The sequence below is a fragment of the Zeugodacus cucurbitae genome, chromosome 2, assembly GCF_028554725.1.
Source record: "Zeugodacus cucurbitae isolate PBARC_wt_2022May chromosome 2, idZeuCucr1.2, whole genome shotgun sequence".
NCBI classification, from domain to species: domain Eukaryota; kingdom Metazoa; phylum Arthropoda; class Insecta; order Diptera; family Tephritidae; genus Zeugodacus; species Zeugodacus cucurbitae.
The window spans coordinates 69,784,188-69,807,438 of NC_071667.1; the positions used below are offsets into that span (position 1 = coordinate 69,784,188).

At 33.9% G+C, this 23,251-nt stretch overlaps 1 protein-coding gene across 7 annotated transcripts in view; it reads right to left on the reverse strand.

Moving 5' to 3' along the window:
- Window positions 1-23,251, reverse strand: part of LOC105211906 (complexin) — a 290,240-nt gene that overhangs the window by 226,751 nt on the left and 40,238 nt on the right. The window lies entirely within an intron of this gene.

The following is a 23,251-nucleotide window of genomic DNA, read 5'->3' on the forward strand; positions in this document are numbered from 1 at the left end:
GCTGTGGCAGCTGTGGTATTACTTAAATTATGCTTGCGGCTCTGTTTTGTTGTTGCTGTTTTTTTTTGCATGCCAGCTTTTGCTAATTTACTCGCTAGTGAAATTGCCAATTTAAATGCATTATAATTTAAATTTTTTTTGTTCATTTTTCCTTATTTTTAATGCTAAGCGTGCGACTTTGCTGCAAAAGAGTCGCCCAGGGAATTTTTCTGTTTTGCTGCTAATTTTACTTGCCACTGCAAAGCGGCTTATGCCGTTGTCTTTGCTCTCGTTTGCGTTCATCTTAAATTTTAATATCTTTGTTTTTGTAACTTTAACATGCTTCATGCAGCAAATATTATGTCATTTGACTGCGGAGTTTTTGAGTGAGTGTTCTTGGTCCTGTGTCCTTCAGTCTCTTCATTAAAGTAGAAAAAACTGATTTCAAAGTACTCGATATTCAAAATCGCATTTATGTCTTTCCTTGCGTTGAAATATTAGTCACTGTAGTTCTACTTTCGTCTCCTCCCACCTCTTCTACATACAAGCGCTTCATATTTCGCAGCGCGTTTAATGAGCTAAAGTTTCTTTTTCATACTTTTTCTTTGATATTTTTCTATTCATGTCTCCTGTTCTCTTATTGTACATACAACAACATCTTTATGTTGCTACCTTTGTTTATAGCGTGTTGGTTGCTCCTCCGTTACTTGAAACTTAAACACATTGCTTTATGTTGCGTATACGTCAGGGTGCACCCTTCAAAGTGTAGTATGCTGTTTGTATGCCAGTTTTTACTGCAAGCGGCACACAATCTGCTTGTTTTCAAGTGCTTTACGTTGCATTCATGTTTTTCTCTTTTTCTGCTTTCTTTTGACAGTTAGTGTTCTCTCTACTGCTCTCGGTGTAGTCTTACGCTTGCCTGATATGACACAAACGAGAGCTACTATTTGCCTTAAAGCTGCTTTGCGCTGTCTTTGTGTCCGTATAATGAAGAGTTGTTTTAGTGTAGCTTTCATGAACTTAAGCTGGCTATTGATATTGGTATTTCTGGAAGAAATTATATATGATGTCATTTATGGCTTGAGAGACGTCCTTAACTATTATAACCTTAAAGCCATTTGGGAAAAGCTCTGCACTATAATACATACTATAGTTTGCATTACAAGTAATATTATTTTTTTAGCTTTTTATCAGCAAGTACTACTAATTCTACATATTCTCTTTTACTCTCTACTCTGTCAACATTTTCCCTAACCAATTATGTACCTGCCAATTAAGTATATTTACCTTCAATTTCTACTACTTGACTCAGTCTCACCGCCTTAATTTGTTTCGTCAATATTCAATTACTATTTGTTCGAACTCAACCTTGTTACTTTATTTATTCTCATTCTTTTCCATCACTACTTCAGCAGCTGCCTGTTTGCTTTCACTTTTCCGTTGTTACGTTTGTTACTGTTAATTCGCCTTTTTTTGATATGTTTGTGCAAACAAAAAGCGCATGCTACAGTGTGAGAAAAAAAAGCGTTTACTTTCTTTCATATTTTCCCGATGAAGCAAACAACTGTATTCTCATTGTTTTCCATTCGAATTCTGTTTCGAATTGCAACTAACGTAGTTGATATATAGTATAGTCACCATTGTTTGTAGCTGTGGCTAGATACATTCGATTTTGATTGGTTTTCAAAGCGCTTCGATGATATTTACTTAGGCGCGTGGAAGTATACTATACTGCGAATTGAGCTTCTAGGAAGCATTTGTAGTATTTTAAAATTTTTTTTTCAAACTTTTCTTTTGTAAATACACAATAAATTGGTAGATCGCAAAGAAGAAGGCAATTCCATACTATAATACTAATATTTGGATTATACAATAACATTTTTAACATATTAAAGTTTAGTTTGATTTTCATAGTTCATGTGTGGTGAAATAAATATGGTGAGTTGAGTTTAGGCCTAGTGCAATTTTTAATCCTCAAAAGATAAGCTTCCTGTACATTTATATTATTCTCAACCAATTTCCATTCCAATGTATGGAAGATTACTCTTAACTTAACTGGCTTTCTTAAAAAACTTTCCAACATTAACTATTTCTGATAAAATTAACTTCGGAATGTGAAACCCTCCGGAATTTTTCTTGTATAGAAAAGGTTTTGACAAATTTTTAATAATCGTAGAAATACGGATAAAGAATGTTAAATGCTTTGAAAAAAAAACAAGGCAAGAGCCTCTTCAAGACATCTGATCCAGAAAAGAATCACATCTTCAACTGAAGTGGCATTATAATGGTGAATTTAACATAATTTATTCTCAAGGTTAGCTTCATTCTTATAAAGATCTATACCTTTAGTTATATGTCACCAATATCTTTCCTTTTTGAGTACAAATACAATGTACCACATTTTAAAGGTAATTAAGATCGATCAATTACAACAAAAAGCGCATGCACTTGATATGGTTATTAAAGCAATATAAGTTAAGTCTAGTTATATGTACCATTGACACGCACACAAAGAAATAAAAGCAACGTAATCACAAACCGACTGAGAACGCCACAATACTTGGTGAGCATTTAATCGAAACTAAAATGACGACAAAAGCATTCATTCATTAGAGCAATTCAATCACGAAGTGATGACTTTGATAAAAATAACATTTATTTGATTACTACAGCGCACAAACAAACACACATGTGCATATTCACACGCGCCACGCCAAAGCGACAAAGTGAGACATTCACTCATCAACATCAATGAGCAAGCCAAATAAAATGCACAAATAGAGATTCCCCCAGTGAGCCCCTACTCCTCTCTACTCACTCACCGTGTGTGTGTGGCGAAAGAATGCAATAAGATAGATTTGAATGTAGGAAACTCAAAGGGCGCGACGCCGTAAGCGTTGTAAGCAACTGAGTTGCTGCGTTCGGGGCGGTTGGTGTGTGCGAATGTCATCGCAACTAATTTAGAAATTTCACCTTTTGACACGAAAAACCAATAAAAAGAAAATTGTATTACAAACTAATGTGATCATAAAAAAGCAAACTGATATTCACATGTCATACTGCTCGAGACACAAGCACACACAATTACATACACTTTGTAGATATATTTTACTTAGTATTTTTTGTGTTTTTATTGTAATTTGCCCTTCCCTCCACACATTGCTGCACGTTTGGTTGTTATGTAAGCACACATATTGACTTTTGGTGGCGCCAATAGATGCGAGTAGATTACAAAGTGTATACATTTAGTTGAAAATATAGTATTGATATATGTATCGTATATATAGTATGGTGAATTTGTTTTGTGTGAGGGATAGATATATTAGCTGCTGAGAATATACTCATTTCTTCTTTTTACTACTCAGTTACTAGAATAGTTGGTTGAAGTCAGTATGTATGTAGGTATCTAAATAAGAAATACAGTTATTTATTTTACTGTATAATTTGGTAATCGTTTCCAATTCCTAAATATCTTAGGCATCCAACTACCTACAATGTGAACTTGAAACAATTTGTAGACTTTTTGTTGACCATGTTGTTTAACGGGCCCTATTAAATAAAGATTATTTAGTGTAATGGTAATCCTTTAACTTGGTTATTTTCAAAAAAAAAAAAAACTATAAGAGCAACATTAATTATGAAAGTAGACAAAAGTAATCAAAGGAAAGTAATTTAATGTAATTAAAGTAATCAATATTAACTCTCTAAAGTAATTCAATACATTTTTTTAATTTTTAGCTGATTTTCTATGAATAGATTTCATTATGGTAAAGTAATGTAATTTGTAATGGTAATCGTTATTATTGTTAAAAAATTCCAACAAAAAAAAAAAACATTTTAAAAGTATTCAAAAGTAATTAAATTACAATATAGAAGTAAATGAAATAATAAAAAGTAATCTTGAAAAGTAATTGAATTATATTTTAATTATTGAGTACTTTTGATGATCTATAAATAGATTTGGATAGGTAATGGTAAGTAATCATGATTCATTTTTTGATTACTTGTACTTAGAATTATCCGCTATGTTTTCATAACAGATGAAATAAGGATATAATTACCGATCTCGATTAATCGTTTGCATTACTAGTTGTAATCTGAACTTCATTTTTATCCGTAATACCGTAAGTAACGTCCACCTTAAATGGGACGTAGACACTAGATTCAAACACTAGATTTGCCTAATTTTCGACATTAATAGTTTAGCAGTTCATTTCTTTTGAGAGTATTTATGTAGCACAACATAATTGTATGTATGTAGCACAAAGCCTGATGTATTATGATTCAATTTGGGGCATCACCCTTGAAACAAAATCTTTAACAACTTCAAATCAGCAAAAATACAACAAACTTTAAAAAATTTCCGCTTTCCAAAGATTTAAAGCTGCACAAAACAATCCTACAGCAACTCTTCTTCAGACATTTCCACCTTTGTCAGCCCCCACATATATACATATGTTTACCCATGTATGTTGTGACTTTCGAATAAACTTGAACGTCGACAATAAAGCAATAAAGGACACACCCTACGTACAAATAAAGCAAACGATGAACGAGCGTAAAGACATCAGCTCCTCGCCTTAACCGGCGTTAACCTTGGCAGAAGTGTGAGTGTGAGCGCTTAATCGTCGAATGGGTTGAACATAAAAAGTGAAAGAATGTTTAACATTAAGAGAATCATGAACACGAGTTGCAAAATGTTGCTGGTAACATTTAATATAGCCAATGTCATTACTACGCCTTTATGTCAGAACTTCTGACTGCTTTATGCGCGCTATAAATGGACGGACATAAATTGAGCTATGTACACTTGAAATGATATTGGTCAAGCAACTAAAGGCACGCATTTATACTGATGGCTGTGAATTTTTATTTGGAGGGGTGTACAAAAGTTCGGTCCGCGCTGGAAGAGAATCAAATGTATGATGGCCTTAATGTTCAAATACCAGAATATAAGGTCTAAGGCGGTTTGTGAAGTCTTCGTTCAAACTATGATTTCTGAGATGTAGACATTCGTCATATTTCTATATAGTTATAGCTACAAATTACTCACTGAACTTGTTCCTACAACCTACACCAACAACCACCTTCCTACACCTTCCTACAACCAACCAATAGAGCTTTGAAGGTACATCCTCTATTGAAGTTTCTTCTCCGTTTTCTAAAACCTATATCCAAGTGAACTAGTTCTAGTTTTTACAAGCAAAACTCATGACTGTAGCTTCTTAGTGTTCGAAGATCTTCAAAATAACAACCGAAATAAACAAACAACCTGTCAAGCACTAAAATAGCTAAGCCAATAATCTTCGTAGCCTACATTAAGGCGCACAATAAGGCTTGCTTGTTATATACGCTGCCCAAAGGCCACAATAGTTAGTGTAATGAGTACAAAGGCAAACGCAAATAAGCAAAGCTAACAAATTTTCTATAATAAGAAAATTGGCGTACATAAAATGAATGCGTTGGAATGACAAAAGTAAAAGTGTATAAAATTGAAACCTTTTTCGCCAAAGACTGGGATATAAATAGTATAAAAATGAAATGGGTGAACTTTAGCTGACGAATTTCGTGCACGAAAGGTCAAAGAAAAGGTTGAATGGATGGTAATAATACGAATACATATGAAAATGTGTGAGTGTGTGTTTGACTTTGCATGTGGCGTGTGGCGAGCGTGCGCTTGTTTACGATCTGCACATACAAATGCACATTTTTGTTTATTTACACTCGTAATATGATTATATGAGCCAACTCGTATATGTTTTTTTACGTTCGTTTTGCCTGCTTTCTAAACTAAACTAACGATTTTATGAGTCTGCATTTGCGTACGTGTCAGACAGGTCAGCTTTGTAGCTACACAAAATTGCCAGCGCACACATGTATAATACAACAACAACAACGAAAATTTGTTTTATATAATATATGATTGTTGTTGTGCACAGGTCACCTCTCTATGCATATGTCCGTTACAACACATTTTACGCATTCAAATATATATATATATGGCTTTTGCTTTTTATAGCCTACTTTTTGGGGCTATCTAAATGAGGCAGACATTTTGTCTGCTTGCCTTCCTGCATTTCCTTTAGTTTTCGCTTTGTTAGCTTGCGTTATACAGAGCTCTGTGTGTGTGTATGTATGTGTATTTACGGCGCTTCATTTATCGCCTAAGTGAATGTACTCTTACTTGATGTTGCCACATAAAAAATAATGAAAAACTACAAAAGTTAAGAGCGCAGCAGCAACGGAAATGATTGTCAAAAGCGTGTGTTGGTTTGTATGTGCTGTAGTTAAGCAGATGAAAAATGTTAAGGTATGCTGAGCATATTATTTGAAGGTAAACAGTCCAAATTGTATTAGGCCAGATGACTTTGTGGCGATAACGAAAATCCTGTTTGGCTTTTACCTTTAATATTGGTATGCTAGAATTAGGAGAAAGGTGAGTTTGTATTTCAAAATTAAGATGGTATCTAGATTAGTGTTTAGACTAAACAGGTTTTGTTTTTGATTTAAGTAGATTAACTGAGATATTTATAAGGTTCCTAAATTTGAATTTTTTTCCAAAAAGAAATTCTGTAGTGGACAACAATCTACTGAAATAATAATTTTAACAGTCTCATGTCAAAGCAAGTATCTTTATATTAGGTATTATAGACAATTATTTTCCTAGTTTGTGTTTTCTAAATTCAAAATATTTATTTCAAAGGTCTAAAGCATTATTTTTGCGTTCTATTCTATTTAGTATCTTATTCTATTACTCTCTTTATTCAGAATACCTTTTAACCACTTACTAAATTTGTCTCCATCTGCCTCAAAGCCAGGCAATTAAATTTATTACATAAGATAGTCCATCTTAACTCATTAGCCACTAAAAAATAATTCCATTATTAAGCATATTCCCGCAGGCCCAACATATTGCACTTATGCTCGACTATATATACCCATATATACACACACCTTTATATATAAATGAAGATATGCAGCTGTTATGCATTCAATGTTGATGAATTTGCAATTCAATTTTGATTAAATTGCTACTAACATGACAATGATTAATTGAAAAGTGTGCGCAACGCTGACAGTGTCACTTAAAGTGCGACACATTTCCTGACACACACACACACCTCTATATGTAATAGCAGAATCTTACATATATAATATACACTCGCTTGCCATAAGTGCAACATAGTGTTTGTGTGTTCACTTTTTATTGATGCTTGCTTTCAACTATTCACCGCTATATTTTGCGGTTACAAGCGCTTACAATTATTAGCACATCGAAGTGATAAATTTCACCTAAATGACATAGCTATTTATCATTCATGCTGGCTAATTTATTATACCACTAATGCAAATTATATTGAGGATGATGGCGCTTTTGGTTTGACCAATAAAACTATTTCACTTGCATAACGGTTATTTTGCAGGAAGTTGAATATGAATAGTTTTTTGTTAGTGTGAGGATGGTGGAGGAATTTTCATTATATTACTTTTACTTAAGGAAGCTATTTTAGTATATGAAATCTTTGCTAAACTTCACCTTCTATATTCTAGGTGTAACAGCTTTCTTTATACTATTTTAAAATATATATTTGCTATAATATCTGTAATAGTCCCTGATCTATTAGACTGAAGAGCTGTCAGTAAATCTATTACAACCTCAAGTTAGTGTTATCAGTAGAAACTTCTGATAAAAGGTAATAAACAAGCCTAAACTATCAATTATACAATATTTTGATAACACATCATCAGATCACATGATGTCATGTATTAATTCAAATGATAATAATAATAAATAATCTAAAATAATCTCTCAATACTGATGTCATTTCGCAATTTCAAAATAAAATATTAAAAGAAAAATCATACATATAACTATATTACAACATATCAAGTGAAGTCACCTCAACTCGGTCACATCACCTCGTACTCATCATATGAAGTCTATAGTATTAGATTGTACAGCATTCATAAAACATAAAATCAAATAACAATCCATAATTTGAATAAAAAAATATCACATAATCTATCTACATAATCTTACGATATCAAGTTGATGATACTATCATAAGATCAGCTCATACATTAGTTGAACTAAATATTATCAAAGAAAGACTGAAAAAGTAAATTGTTGAAAACATGAAACGAATACATTGAAATGAAAATTAAGTAATTTAGCTAAATCACCCATTAGCATATCAATTGATGTCAATCATTGAATGAGATCAATTCGATCAAATCACAGCAATTCATATGATATGATTTCATATCAACATTTTCAACTGTATGTAGCATAACTGAGATTAAATATCTTCGTAGTAGATTAAATATATAAAATATAGGTATATAAATATGCAAATCATCACTTATACGATATCATGTCATATCACCCATAATTTTACTGAAAGTAAATAAATATATTTGAACAAATCGATACCAGTCTAATAGTTTAGAAAATGTCCATAAAATTTTAAATTTGTACTGATTTTCATGCAGCATAGTCTGCTTAAATGTATTATACAACTCCTTTCATAACATCACGCGATGTCCTTCATTTATCAATTCAATACCAATTGTGTTTGAAAATGTCTGAGTTAGACTAGGGCCACACAAGGGGGGTCAAAGCGGTGAAAGGCTAAGCGGTAAGCGGAAGGCTATTAAAACAGTTGACATGCTATTTAAGTGGACACACAATGAGCGGCAGAGCGGCGCCGTTTGGAAAGTCAATACACGTCACGACGACATCACGTCAGTAGATACATTTTTGAAACAAAAAAATTTAAACTAAAAAAAATTTAAATCGCAAAACGTTTCAATAGTTAAAACAAAATCTAAAAACATCGATATCAACATGAATTATTTCCTATCAAGCCTCTACACTTATCCACATGATATTTATTAATATCGCATGATATATAAAAATACTCCAAGAACTACTTATGCACATATGTACGCTGCCACTACTCAAACAATAAACTAGCTCATCCGCTTCTTAAACAAAATAATTGTGCGCTCAAAGTTTACACAAAAGCCTTAACAACTTTTTTCCAGCCGGCAATAGTAGGTCGCTACCAAGCACAAAAAAAAAAAAAAAAAAAAAACAAGCAAGCAAACTATTTCGTTATTGGATGCAATGCTGATGTGGCTGGGAAAACAAGCGCAAACTTTCGGTGCTTACATAAGTATTCATACACTGCACTGTATATGCATGTGGGTAAGTGTTGCCAACATTACGTTTTTTATATTTTGGCATGCACTCAAAACTTCCCTACAATTCAGGCGCTCCAATGAAATGAAAAAGTTCAGCACATTCAAGCTTGAGATTCCTGCTTTCGGTGTTTTTTTTTCTCAACATTTCATTTAATTGTGGTGTCTATGCAGAGAAAGAAAAGTAGGAAAAATTTACTGTAAAAAAATTGGGTACAAGTACTTTGCAGTGGTACTCAAACTTTTCGCAAGGCACTTTGGTGTCTGGTAAGCGTAATATATATTGCTAGATGAGTGTATATGTGTGTGAAATCACTAGCACAGCAGCGCCAAAAAATCAATAGTTGCATCATTGCAGGCTTTTCTGGCTGCAGGAAAATGAAGCGGTGCACCAACAGACGCCAAACAGGCTAATGTTGCCTGATATACTAAGGTGAATATGTATATATAAACCTCATATAGATATATATCCGATTGCTTGTGCCATCAAAAGTGGTTAGACGGTTGCTGAAGTGCTAGGAAATGAAACTGCTGAAGTCAGCGTCGCGCTCCAATTTTCATGTAACCGTTAGTTGCACGCAGTGTGAGTGAGTGTGTGTGTGGCATGCAACGTCATTACTTTTTTGGGGTGTCAGCAAAGCCCGCAGCGTCAAGTGGATGGAGTCTATCACTTATCGCTTACTTTTGCAATATTTTTTTAAATTTTATTTTTTCAAATTTTTTTTTTTTTATTTTTTAGCTGCAAATACCAGCAAGTAAACACATTTGCGCGCATGCAGATAACACACTCTCTGTGTGTGTGTACGGCATTGAAAGTTTGTCGCTTTTTCGACGCCCTTCAATCTATGCCTGAGTTCAGCCGCGTCACCCAGCATCCGCTTCCGTTTCGGCTATGAAAACTAACGGCCTCTGACACACACACAACCAACCGCGCGCACTGAAGTGACATGCATTTTATAAATGTGTGCGCGCAAACTTTTGGAAAGAAACTCATACAACCGGGCAAACAAAAGGTAGATAGACAGCATTGTGCCTGCACCCGCGTCTGTGCTACGCCGCTGATTGCCACAGTCGTTGCCAATGTTGATGCCATTGTGGAGGCCGTTCGTTTTTTTTCAACACCCGCGCCTGCCTCACTGCAATCTTCCTCAAACTGCTGCAAGGCTGCGGATGTGGCTATGCTGGCTGCCGTTGATGTCGTTGTTGTTGTTTTCGGCTCTTATCCGCATTCGTTGCGCTCCATTTTCGGCAGTGCCGTTATGCCGTTTTGGCTCGCTGCCAAGTTTTCAAGCTCTGCTACGCTGAAGCAACGAGTTCACTGTGCCACATTTGGCATTGCAAATGCATCCCCTCTTCACAGCGCTGCCCCGCGCACATTTATTTTCGTTTTTGAAAATGTTTTTCACTCATTTTTCTTCTTTTTTGTTTATTTCTTTTTTGGCAGCACTTTGTTATCCTTTATTACAGTTACATAGTTTTGCAGCCTGCCACTCTCCTCCTCCTCCTCTTTAACTCCTTTGTATTAAATATATACGTTCGTCTTTGTGTATGCTTTACGCCACTCAGCTGACAGTAATACTCTCGGTTGCCATCACCCTCTCCATGTGCAACCCGTGCGACACATTGGTGCCAAGTTATGTAACAGAAAAAAATGTGGATTTTGGTGCTAACGAAACGCCAGTGATGTGGAATTTAGGCAAAGCGCACCCCTTGCAACTCTCTCCCTCCGCATCATACTCACACTCGCATCCGCATAGCGGTATTAGCTGGCTGGTTCGGTAACCAGGCATTCCACAACCGCAGGCGTTGCTGGCTCCGGCTTATTGCGTGGCATGGCGCCACCATCACCAGCATCAGATAAATTTAATTTCATACAAATTCAGATTATTATGCAATCTTCTACTTTATTCATTTTCTATTTTTTTATGCATATTTGTTTTTCATTTCTGTTTTTTGCGCTTTTTTTCATTTTTGCAACGTTTTATCTCTCACTTTGTTTCATTTGCTTTGCATTTGTTGAAGATTTTTCTATTTAACTGCAAGTCGTAGGAGACGTCGACAGCGACGCAGGCGGCGCCATGTCAGTTTAATGCATTTGTAATATTTGCGAATTGAATTTCACCGACAGACAGACAGTTGAATAATTGAATTACCGTTTCGTGCAGTTGTTTGGCTTACAGCTATCGTTGTGTGAAACCGTATTTCCCAAAACAAACACAAAAAACACATAAAATGAGAGAAAAATGGAAAACAAAAGCTGCTCATATAATGTCTATCATTTTGCTCTGCTTAAATATTTTCTTGGAGATTTCGATGGGGATTTCCATAAAATCCTGCTACAATCCGTTGTACTAAAAATATAATATATAAATACAAAGTAGGAGAGATGGAGTAAAAAATTATATAACGGAATTTTGTACATGACTCCTCTGGTTATTGTAGATAATATTAGATATGCGTTTTGAAGCTTTAATTACCTCAGATACTTGTCTTATCTTATCAAGAACTTTTCAAACGCTCAATCAGTACCCCAAGCGTGGGCGAAATTAGGAGTAAATATCATATAAGACAATTAAATTTCCATGCAAGTAAAAACCATTTATTTCAGTTTTGATATATGGCATCACAAATGTGAACTCTCTAGGTTATAACACGAGCCTAGGCAAAGTTTAGTGTAGATTATTCGATAATAAACTAAAAATTAAATGTATGTCCGATTCTCAATATATATGGGTAATAATAAAATTTGTGATGGACTAAACCACTGTCTATGGGGTCACTTCAACGATTCGAAAGACTTCCTGAAAGTGCTTAAAAATTCCACAAAGCCGAAAATACATATTAACTACACCTTCTACTTCTACAACTTCTTCTCTTACTTCAAAAATATATAAGAAATCTCTTTCTTTCGTGTGTCGTAACAACCTGATAAACCGATCTATCTTATCTGAAATAAATGACAAACGTTTCGAAAGTATTCATGAACGAGTAAAGGTCAGAGGGAAAATCTCCTGATAATAATATCAGCCTTGAAGTCCAGACGGGATTAACAAAATCAGCAACTTAGAGGTTCCAAGAGAGAATCGGTTTCGTTACCTTTTTTTCAAAATATAATAAGGCTGTGGTGGCTAGACATTTCTGCTTACGTAGATTTGATTATTAAGGGATTCATGCTGCAGTGGGGCCCATGGGGAGGCCAATTTAATACCAAAAGTAGGCAAATGGGGTTGGTGGTGCGAAAACATAGCCTATTCCTCTCAAACGTCAACCTCACTGTCGCGAGGTCCACCTGTTCACTACGATCGAGGCTCTGATGACCAAGTAAACCTTACCAGCTGCGAAGAGGAAGCTCCTACGCCACTGCCGGCCCAGAGCCGAAACCGACAGCCTCGGTAGTAGGCTCGGATGCAGAAGGCTAATCACCTACTCATCTTAAACCCTCTGGTTACCGGCCTCATGTTCCAACTAGAAACTATGTGAAAATATATATATGCAGTGCGTTCCACAAAAAAAATTATGCAAAAATATATAAAACAAAGTTTCAAAAAAATAATAAATAAAGCAATATTTATAGACTGAAAGACATTGGATACTACACTGCAGCACTGAAGCAGAAATAATCCATTTTTTTTTATTTTGAAGAGGATAAGTAGTCTGCTTTGGCAACAGTCCATAAACATCCATAATAAGCCCATCTTTTCTAGCAGTCTAGATGAAATCGCTAAAATAAACATAATATCTCCGATCAAAGGTATATCAGGTGCTTTCGAATTATCTTATAGAATTACAAAACCTTGTAGACTCCTGTACTGTTGACCCTAATGACAATTGACTATAAATAGTCCTCCTATGGCTTTTATAAAATCAAGGCTTCCAATTCTAACAGTAGAGGTATTTAAAAAATGCATAGATGGTTAATAGTTAGTTGCCTCTTCTGCTAATGATTTCCATTTCCTTCATTAGAACCCACTTGTTTACAAAAAAAAATGCTTTATAATTTCCTCCCCCAATAGGTAACCGCGCACTTCAGATTTACCCATTAATAAACAATGGAATTAACACGAAAATCTGTTAATCTACCAGAGCAGTTATAGGTAAGTATGTAGCAACAATAGCAATACTAATGGCAAGCGTAAAACTTTCAAATGATTGCATTGTCAACGGAGCAAAAAACAACTGCAAATACATAAATACAGTGCGGCGTGAAAAGTTGGCCACGAAAGTGTGAGAACAATTTACAATTTGTAATTTCACTTTTCGCTGCGGTGCACTCGAAACTACTGGCGCAGCGGATATTTATTGTAATCGTGCGGTTGATGGCTGTTGTTTTTGTTAAACTACGCGCTGGTTGGCCAGTGGCCATGGGGTGCCACCGCAATGCAGGCAATGTGGCATATAATTAACGTAATTTAGTGCAAATGTTGGCAAATATTGTTTTACGCGGACTTACATAATACGCATTGAGAATTTTTGAATAGACGTTGGTGGACTATTTGTTATCCTGGTGAGTGCGAGGGTGTTTAAATTGTGTTGGTAGTTTATAATTGGAGTGATTTTATTAATTTTAATGGAATGTGCTTAATTATTCTCATCTCTATCTGAGATTTTTTCAGAGAATAATCAGCTTTTTATAAGCTCTTTAAAAGCAGAAAGTCTTCTCAGTAAAAATTAAAAAAATTCCCTCTTCCTCATTTTACGCTCGTTTATTTAAATTTTATTTTCGCAGAGAAAAAACGCTTAAATCTCTGCATTTCCGTTCTGTTTATTACTTCAAGTGTCTGCGTTGTCCGCTTAATGCCGGAAATTTGATGAAACTCAATTTAAAGCTAAATGCTTAAGCTGCTTACATCGATCATCCACTACACCCTGCCACAGCAGCAGCCCACATAAATGCATAGAGAAGTGTAAAGGTGCCGGTATGCAAGTATGTGTGTGTGTGTGGAAAATTGTAAGCATGGCAAATAAGAGCAGCAATTGTGCATAGCTCCCTGTGCACTGGGGTCACTTACATACATACATCCCCCGCATCATATGCACACAACGTATGATACGGATGAATGGATGCTGGTGGCAAGATAGTGTAACACCCTATTACGTGTCTGAATGCACTCCATGGTGCAATAAAAATATGCAAATGTAGACGAGTTTCTGCATTTTTTTCTTCCTTTTTTTGTAAAATACAGTATGGCTGCAAAGGCGCCTGCCAGCGCAACGCAACGAAATGGTACACGCACGTGCTTACATGTGTAGATCTCTGCGCATGTAAGCGAATATGTGCGCTTTATGTGCTATGCGTCCCAAAGGTTCAACAACCACACATGCTTACATTTCTATTTGATTTATAAAGCTAACGAAGCGCAGCAAATAGAAATAAAAAAATAAGAAAAATAAAATTGTAATAATAAATAACTTGTTATTGCAGAAAAATACTCGTCTTCTCAGCAAATACTTGTAAAGATGTGCCAAGCAAATATCCGGCAGCAAAGTAAATGCAATAGCTACACACACACTCACCTTTACCTTTACTTTGCCAGCCCTACTTCATACTATAACCGCGCATATAACTGGGTTACGTATACGCCGTGGGCACACACGTCTCGTTTGCATTTGCATTGGCATGGGTACTTACAAATAGTTGCGCATTATTTTGCTCAATACTTGTGCTTTGCTGGTTGTTTTTCTTTTGTTTTTTATTTTATTTTTCTTGTTTTTGTTTTGTTTTTTTTTTTGTGTATTTTGTTTTTGCTTATTTACATCCATAGTGTATTGTGCTGTTGTGCGGCCGAGAAGTTCAGATTACTTTGTCACTATTTGTATATTCAAGTGCGCGTGTTTACTCATATTTTCCAGCACTTTTCGCAGTGTGTTGACTCCATGAAGTTGTACTTTTGAAAGTCGATATTTTTTTCGTTTTTTTTTTTCAATCAGCATATCAGTTTTCTGCTGCCATAGTTCAATGTAATGACAGTAATTCGAGGTATAATACAATACAGTGATTTGAATTTTTTACGTTTTTTATTTATTTATTATTGGTAGCATGGCTTAAATGAGCACAAAAAATTATCGTAAGGCTTACACTGTGTGTTGTAGAAAGATGAGGACTGTATACGAAAGTTATCTTTTATATTCGAAGAATTTCCTTTTAATTTCAGTTTTCATTATCACCAAAACCAAAAATAAAACCCTTCGATTAATACATATAAAAATCTAGCGCTAGGTAACAAAAAGAACTTTCTTTTGAATGTAATGATAGGGATTAATTGTAATGCTTACATGAGATAACATATTGAAAATATAAAAAGTTAAAATATTGAAATTTTTGAATCCCATAAAAAACTCATTAATTAAATTGCTATATTTCCAAAAATTAACTTTTCCTTTTTTCTTATTCGGTAGTTTATACTTTCAAAAATATCCTGTGAAAGCGGTAGAGTCGTATCTTTATTGGTTTTAGAAACTTTAAAAGTGTTTTTCGGCACCGATTGCCTTTAAATACATTAATACAATTTAAATACATTTACTATACAATGACCTACGATCGTTTTGATTGGTTGAAAATTGTCAATTTGGAATTAAAAAACTACCTTTTTTTACTTAAAAAACGATATATTTTCAGACTTACGCCATTTTGATAATTTTTGAAATTTTTTAATTTTTTTTTTTTTGTTTCAGCTACTAACTCGGCCGGAATCATGTCAGCAAATATATTTTTGTAAAAAAAATTCCAAAAAACATTCAATTGAGTAGTTTATCAAAAAATCGCCTAATTTTTATGGATTACACTAGTATAGCCCTTTAAGATGTTAGTTTGGGATCTAATAGACCTTAAAACCAATTCTGTAACCTTAAGCTATTTTCATCTAGTTTGGAGACAATTTCTGATCAGTTAAACCTTAGGATTCATGACCTTCGTAGTTAATGGAAACTCAGTTGAATAACTTCATTTTAAAAATTTGGTTTCGTTAAGTCTAAACCTGAAACAGTTGAGGACAAATTCTTTAAGGGGTTAGGGGTAGTCAGGATTTTCAAAAATTCAAACAAAATCAATCGAGAAGCATTTTCTTAAAAACATTCTCTGAAAATTTGAAGTTGATCCGATAATAACTTTTCGAGTTATTCGACAAATAACAAAGATCGCTCGGGCGCTCCAACTTTTTACTTTTGTAAAATAACATGATTTAATAGCAAAAAAAAAATACTGAAAATTCTCATTTTTCATGTCTCAGACTACCCCTAACACCTTAGGATGACAATGTCTTAATGAATGTTAATCATAAATCTGCTTATGCAATTGTTTTCGATTTGACCAGTTCGCATAGATGGTTAAAGGTATGACATATAAAGTGCTTCAACCATACTACCGCAGAATAGTCGAGAAAAAATTTTGATATTCTTGAGATATTTTATAATAATAAAATTGTTCATTTGAAAGCAAAACCCTCATAAAATTATTCGCAATTTCTAAAACACGAAGACATCATGTTAAATTTTGAATGATATTGACCCATCTGTCAAAATCTTAAATTATAATATTTACATAAAATTTGTTTTATATTGAATATAAAGTTTATTTAACCCGGTTAAATGCACGTCCCATGCTGCATTTCACTAGCACAATCACATACTTCTTCATATATTTTCCTTCTTAGTATATGGCACATGCACTAACTGCACGCCGGTGCTACGTGCAAAGTATTTATGACAATAAAATCCGAATTTCTGTGTTAAAATGACACCATTACAAATTGTCAAGTTGTGAAAATAACACAGAAAGCAACGAACACCGAAGTGCACATGACGCAAAGGGGAAAAACGAACGCATACATGTCATATGAGTGTATGTGTGTGTGCATAAGATTTTATGCGTGCAAATGGATTTGCATTTGTGTGTGTGTGTCAAAAATGTCATGTCAAACGATTCGACACATTTTAGTTGCAGAATTTTATGTCAACTCAAACTGAAATTTATTTGCAAAATTTACGACCAACCAAAAAACACGAAATAGTTAGAGAATATATTTGTACCATATTTGTAGAGTTGTCGAATATTTCTATTGTCACATTTGTGATTGTTACTGCACATTTGGCAGACATTTTCAGTGACAAACAGAAATTTGCATGTCAGCAAAACTGAATTCCAGTTGATCGGCTGGGGAGTGCAGAGAAGGAAAATATTTTCATTTAAATATTTACACGCACGATGAACGATGTTGCACCACTAAGGACTGAGGGAGCGAGCTTGTTAGGCAGGTACACAAATAATTGGCGAAAAATTGCGAAAGCCAAAAAGTGGTCGAAACTAATTTCGAAAAAATAATGTTTGCAGAAAATGTGGAATTTCGGGTGAAATAATGGTAGAAAGCTTGTTCAGGTAAAAATAAATGCGAAATGGAAATTTGAAAAATTTTAAACAAATATTAAATAATTGAAGTAATAAAATGCAGTTGCAAGAATTTATACAATTTAATGAAATTTATTTAAATTAAACTAAAAATATTGTTTTGTAATTAACAAGAGTTTCTGCAGAGAAAAAAATAAATTTTCGTCAGAAATATTTTTCATTTTTTTTTTTCGAAATATTCAACCACAAAAAAATATTATTTTTTCAAATTCCACCAATTATTCACAGTTGAATGCGAATGCTGATTGCTTTCATATTGCCCGACACACAGTTGGGCGCAACCACAATTGGCTCACAAAGAAAAAAACAAAACAAAAATTTTCAAATATAATTAAATGTCTCTCAGAAAATATTTTAGCATTTGCTAATTCCAAACATGGAAAATGCTAAATGAAATCTGATTGCCTATCAAAAGTTCAAATTTGTGAAATATTTTGTGCTAGTTTTTTTTAATGGCTGCCGCACAGACCGCGAACGAATTTAAGCTGTCCGAAATTTGGAAAAATAAATTTAGCAAATGCCAAAAATTGTCGAAACTATTTGGAGTGACAGGCATAAAAAGCTTAGGTGCACTTCAGATATACTACATAAATACACACATTTGAATTTAACAAAGTGTGTGCATATAACCAACTTTATTGCTGCATTGCTGACCTATTTCACCTTCTACTTTTGCTATGTATTTGTTGTTGCAGGTGTGTAGTTGTATGCGTGCGTATGCATTAAATGCTGTTTACCGTTAGTTTGTGTTTTCATTGTCGGTACTTAAAAGGATTTATTATGCAATAATAATACGTACATAAATAGACACGTCGTTACGCAAAATACTACACTTTATATAGATACATAGATATATATATGTACATACATATGTATATTTAATCGCTATGCTAAATATATATTTTGTATAGGTAGCAAATATATATGTATGCGTGTTTCAAAAATGAAAATTTATGACATAAATACCTGCTTGGAGCACATTTAAAGTCCATTAATTTAAATAAACTTTCACCTTTAATTAAAATAAAATTATTGTTTGACCTTTATATTAAATTATTATTTAATTTTTAAAGGATGAAATATTCTTCTTAAAGAATAATGTTCGAATTATAATTATGTTTAGGAATTTTATTGAGAATAATCGAAAAAATATATTTATTTTAACTTAAAAAATAATGGCTATATCATAGTTGAAAGTGAGTCAGTAAATGATATTCGTCTGTGGAACTAGAATTGAGTACACAACAGCGGTTGCCTAAGAGCTTTATCGTACCAAAAATATTTTTATACTCATATACTTACAAAACCAAAAAAAAAAAAAAAATCAAGAAAATAAAATTAATTTTCCTTCTATTTAGTGAATTACTATATTCTAAAATTTAAAAAAAATCATCTTCTCTCTTTAAGCCATAATATACAGACATTAAAAACAAATTAAAGCAGCACTTTTAAGGAAAAAAGTTTCAAAATACCTATAATTAAGTCCCTATCGACGCCTCATGCGCTGCTAGGTCAGGCATAGGCTCTTAAACATATTAGGTCTACAACTTTGCTTCCGTTTTCCAATAGATGTCTCTAGGGTCAAGCACTGGTCGATTAAATCGTTTTATATCTATCTTGGACATTTGTGTCAACATTAACCCAACAAAATATTTGTAAAGATCTCGACATTTGCGGGAAATTTTGCTTTTCTTTTTTAATTCCAAGAAAAGTGCGGCTGAGGCTCATCGCATGCTTTCGGATAAGTACGGTGAGGCTGTCCAAAGTGAAAGAACATGTCGCGAATGATTTCAACGTTTTAAGAATGGTGATTATGAAGTCGAAGACCGGCATGGTGGTGGAAGGGAGAAGGTGTTCGAAGATGCTGAATTGGTTGCTGAAACCAAGTAAAACCATCACACGAAATCAATACCGAACGCAATTGATGCGTTTGAGCCGAGCACTAAGAGAAAAACGGTCACAGTACTAGGAAAGACACGATAAAGTCATTCTCCAGCATGACAATGCTCGGCCTCATATCGCGAAGATGGTCAAAAAATATTTGGAGACGCTGAAATGAGAGATCTTACCCCACCCGCCGTATTCTCCACACTTTGATCCATTTGACTACACTTGCTCTGATCGATGGCACACGGTCTAGCTAACGAGCACTTCAGTTCTTATGAAGACGTCAAAAATTGGAATGATACTTGGGTCGACTCGAATGATGAGGAGTTTTTTTCGTCACGGAATACGCATGCTGCCAGAAAGATGGTCAGAAGTAGTAGCTAGCGAATAACATTTTTGTAAACGTTTTTATACAATAAAGCCTTAAATTCACAAAAAAAAACGGCGGAAGCAAAGTTGTAGACCTATTATTTTTTCAACATTCCGAAACTGAATTTGTTAAAATTATATGGATGTCTTGGAAATTTGGATTGTCCTTTTAAGCAAAAATATCTAAAGAAATAGCTTAACGTTATATATTTATTTAATGTTTAATATAGGAGTTATAACATTTTTTATACAGCAGGTCTTTATGATTTTCTCAATATTTTGGCATATCACTTTAAATAAATTTTCAGATTTCATTCCACTTTTTGTTAGTTAAGACCCCTCCTTCCAAAATTTCAGTTTCATTTGTTGATTTTTTGAAAAGAAAAATATCCTAAATATTATAAATATAGGAGACTTAAAAGTTTCGACCCTATATCTTAAGGGGGGAGCCTGCTTTAGAGGCTTCAAAAAATCGTTTTCTTTTTTTGCATAAATGTCTACAAAAACTATCCAAGAATGTGTCCCTGTCAGAAGCAAATTCAAAATATTTTTGGAGTTACAGGAGAAATAGTGAGCCAGCATCGAGCAGGTATACTTTATATCGAAAACTTTGACTTTTTAAACAATCTGAAGTGAAAAGTTTTTGAATTTCTCACTATTTATTTTATTTTCTTGGTTTAACTAGAACTAGAACTACTAAATATTGAAAATTTTTTGGGTTTTTTAGTTTCAGATGGAAATTGCGACCTACATCTTTCCCGCTGCATGACACTTTCACACTAAAGGCGCCTCGGCGAAAATAATGAAAAAATTTGAAAGGCAACAGCCTTATTATATTAAGGCTATTGTACAATAGTAAACAATAAAACCTGAAAGTTTCAATTCAATCGAATATTTCTTTCCTTCCCAAAAAAGATCTCGAAAATCGATTTTTTGGAGAAGAAATAGCAAAAATAATAATATTTTATCCCGACGAATACCAAATGAGGGACAAACAATATGAAATTATATTGCTATCCTCTAACTTGTACTTGTAGACTCTGATAAATATTGTTAATATGTTGGTTCCTTTTCAACTTTATATGATTTTCTATGACTATATTAACTAAAAAAACGTTGTTTAAATGTTTTGTTAAAAAATGAAAAACATAAAACAAAATATATGTTGCAACAGGAAAAATAAAATTTTGACAACATTTTTAAAATATTATATAGTTAATTGCAACAGTCGATAAATAATTTAAATTGTCTGAAAATTATTTTTTGGAAAAACTCCATCAGAATGGGTTTTATAAAGAAAAGCATTTGCCCCTTATTCTTCATTATTAAAATTTATTCGTCGGATTCCTCTTTTTTCTATATGATAATTCGAAAAATAGCATATAGGTACATATATAACCCATTTGTTTTTGAACTGTGTCGATACTTTTGTTAAACAGTGTAATCTGATAAGCTATTCGCGGTCCCATAATTCTACCAGCATATATATACATCACTATATAACCCACGGCTAAATATATTCAGTGTCAACAGCAAACGAACCCCCAGAGAGACACGCAACACACAGACTCACTAACATATGGATATACTGAAAGCGCTTGCCCAGTTTAACGGTGTCAGTATGCTGACAGCAATGATAAAGGAAATCGCAATAAATTAAAATATAATTTAAACAAGTGCCTGACGACGCACTTCCGGGCAATCAAATGAGCGGCGTTTTTCCGGTATTTTATACAGCCATTGAATTTCTACAGAAGCATTTTTTCTGTTTAAAAATAGCATTTTATTTAAAAATAAAAATAAAACAAGGGTTGTTACGCAACGTGTGTGACGCACTTTGACTTTTACTGCTTTGTGTGGTGTATGAAGTGTGCTTTTAGGCGCATATGCTAAAAGTGCTTTCAGAGCAGCTCAATGGTTGAAACAAATGCTATTGGCCTTGCTCTCTAGCTAAAATTAACTGTATAACTAACAACTCACTTAATTAAATTGTCCAGTTGAAAGTTTTGTTTATGCCATTACAATAAAAAACTAAATTAAATTAAATTAAATTGGTGGACTTTTATTTAATTGTTTACATTAAAGTAGAGTAGCGCTAGTGTGGGTTGTTATTTTTGTAACTGCACCAAAATTAGTTTCACTAGCCACACCCTCACGCGCGTACCCTTTTCAATCGAGTTTTTGTTTATGCCGCTCATTTGCATACGACATTTGTAAGTTATGGCGACACGAGTTGACACTTTCGGCTACCCGCCAAGCGTAACTTTTATGAGCCATTACCTTTTCCGTTAACTTGTCCACCCTTCAGCGCATAAATTTGGTGCTCGTACCCCAAAATGTAATTACCCTTTAACTCGGTTGTCCAATAGCAAGTAGCATATGCATTGATTTACATATACAGAAGGAAACTTTTGTTCCATAAAGCTTTGGAAAAAGTAGTGGCGCAAAATGATAGTCCGCTTGCTAGTTAGCTTTAATTGAAAGTTTTTACTTAAATTATTCTGGCTACTTGCCGGTTTATTGTGCTCTAATATATATATTTTTCTCATTACTATTCCATTTCCAAAAAACTTTCCAAAGAGTCCTCATTTTTTTCACACCCACTGTTCTCTAATTTGCCGGACCAGCATGCATTCATTATTTCTATTTATGCTCCGGCCATTGTTATTTTGTGCATGTTTTCATATTTGTTTTTGTTTGTTTTGCATTTTTAAGCGCTCATTTTAATGACATAAAGCTTAAAGCTTCAAGCGCCGACATTAGCTTCGTTATTTGGCAGAGGCTTAGCGTGCCGTCAAAAAGTGTAGCGCTCTTTGCAAGCGTCCGCCATCCCATTCAATTATTCAGCTTGTTTATTTTGTAATTTTCGGCACTTGTCATTGTTGTTGCTAGATTTGTTGGCATTTTGCATATGCGTCTGTGTTTGCAGCGCCGAATTTCGTTTTGCTTGGCATTTGATGTGGCTTTGGTCAACTTAACGCGGTCGGGGAATATTTTCACTTAGTTTCTCATTTTTAATTTATTTGTTTTCGCATTTACTGTTATACTTTGACTGCCGCATTGGCTTATAATATTTGCGTGCGCTTTGTTTGTGTGTGTTTCTGTTGGTGGCCGAAACGAATTTGTTTTGTGGGTGGACATTTTGGTGACATAGCTTACTAATTGGGCGGCACTGTCGCGACATTTTGGGGATTAATTATTGGTATATATGTTTGGTTGAATTTATTTTTGATAATTCTTTTTTGGAAAGTGATAAATTATAAATAGCTAGATTCTAGTATGCCAAGCTAAATATAATTTTATGAATATTAAATATTTCGATAGTTCTACACCAATTTAAAAGTATTAAAATTACGAAAGAAAAACTATTATTTTTTATTTTTTGAATTTTTTCCAAGATAAGAAGGTTTT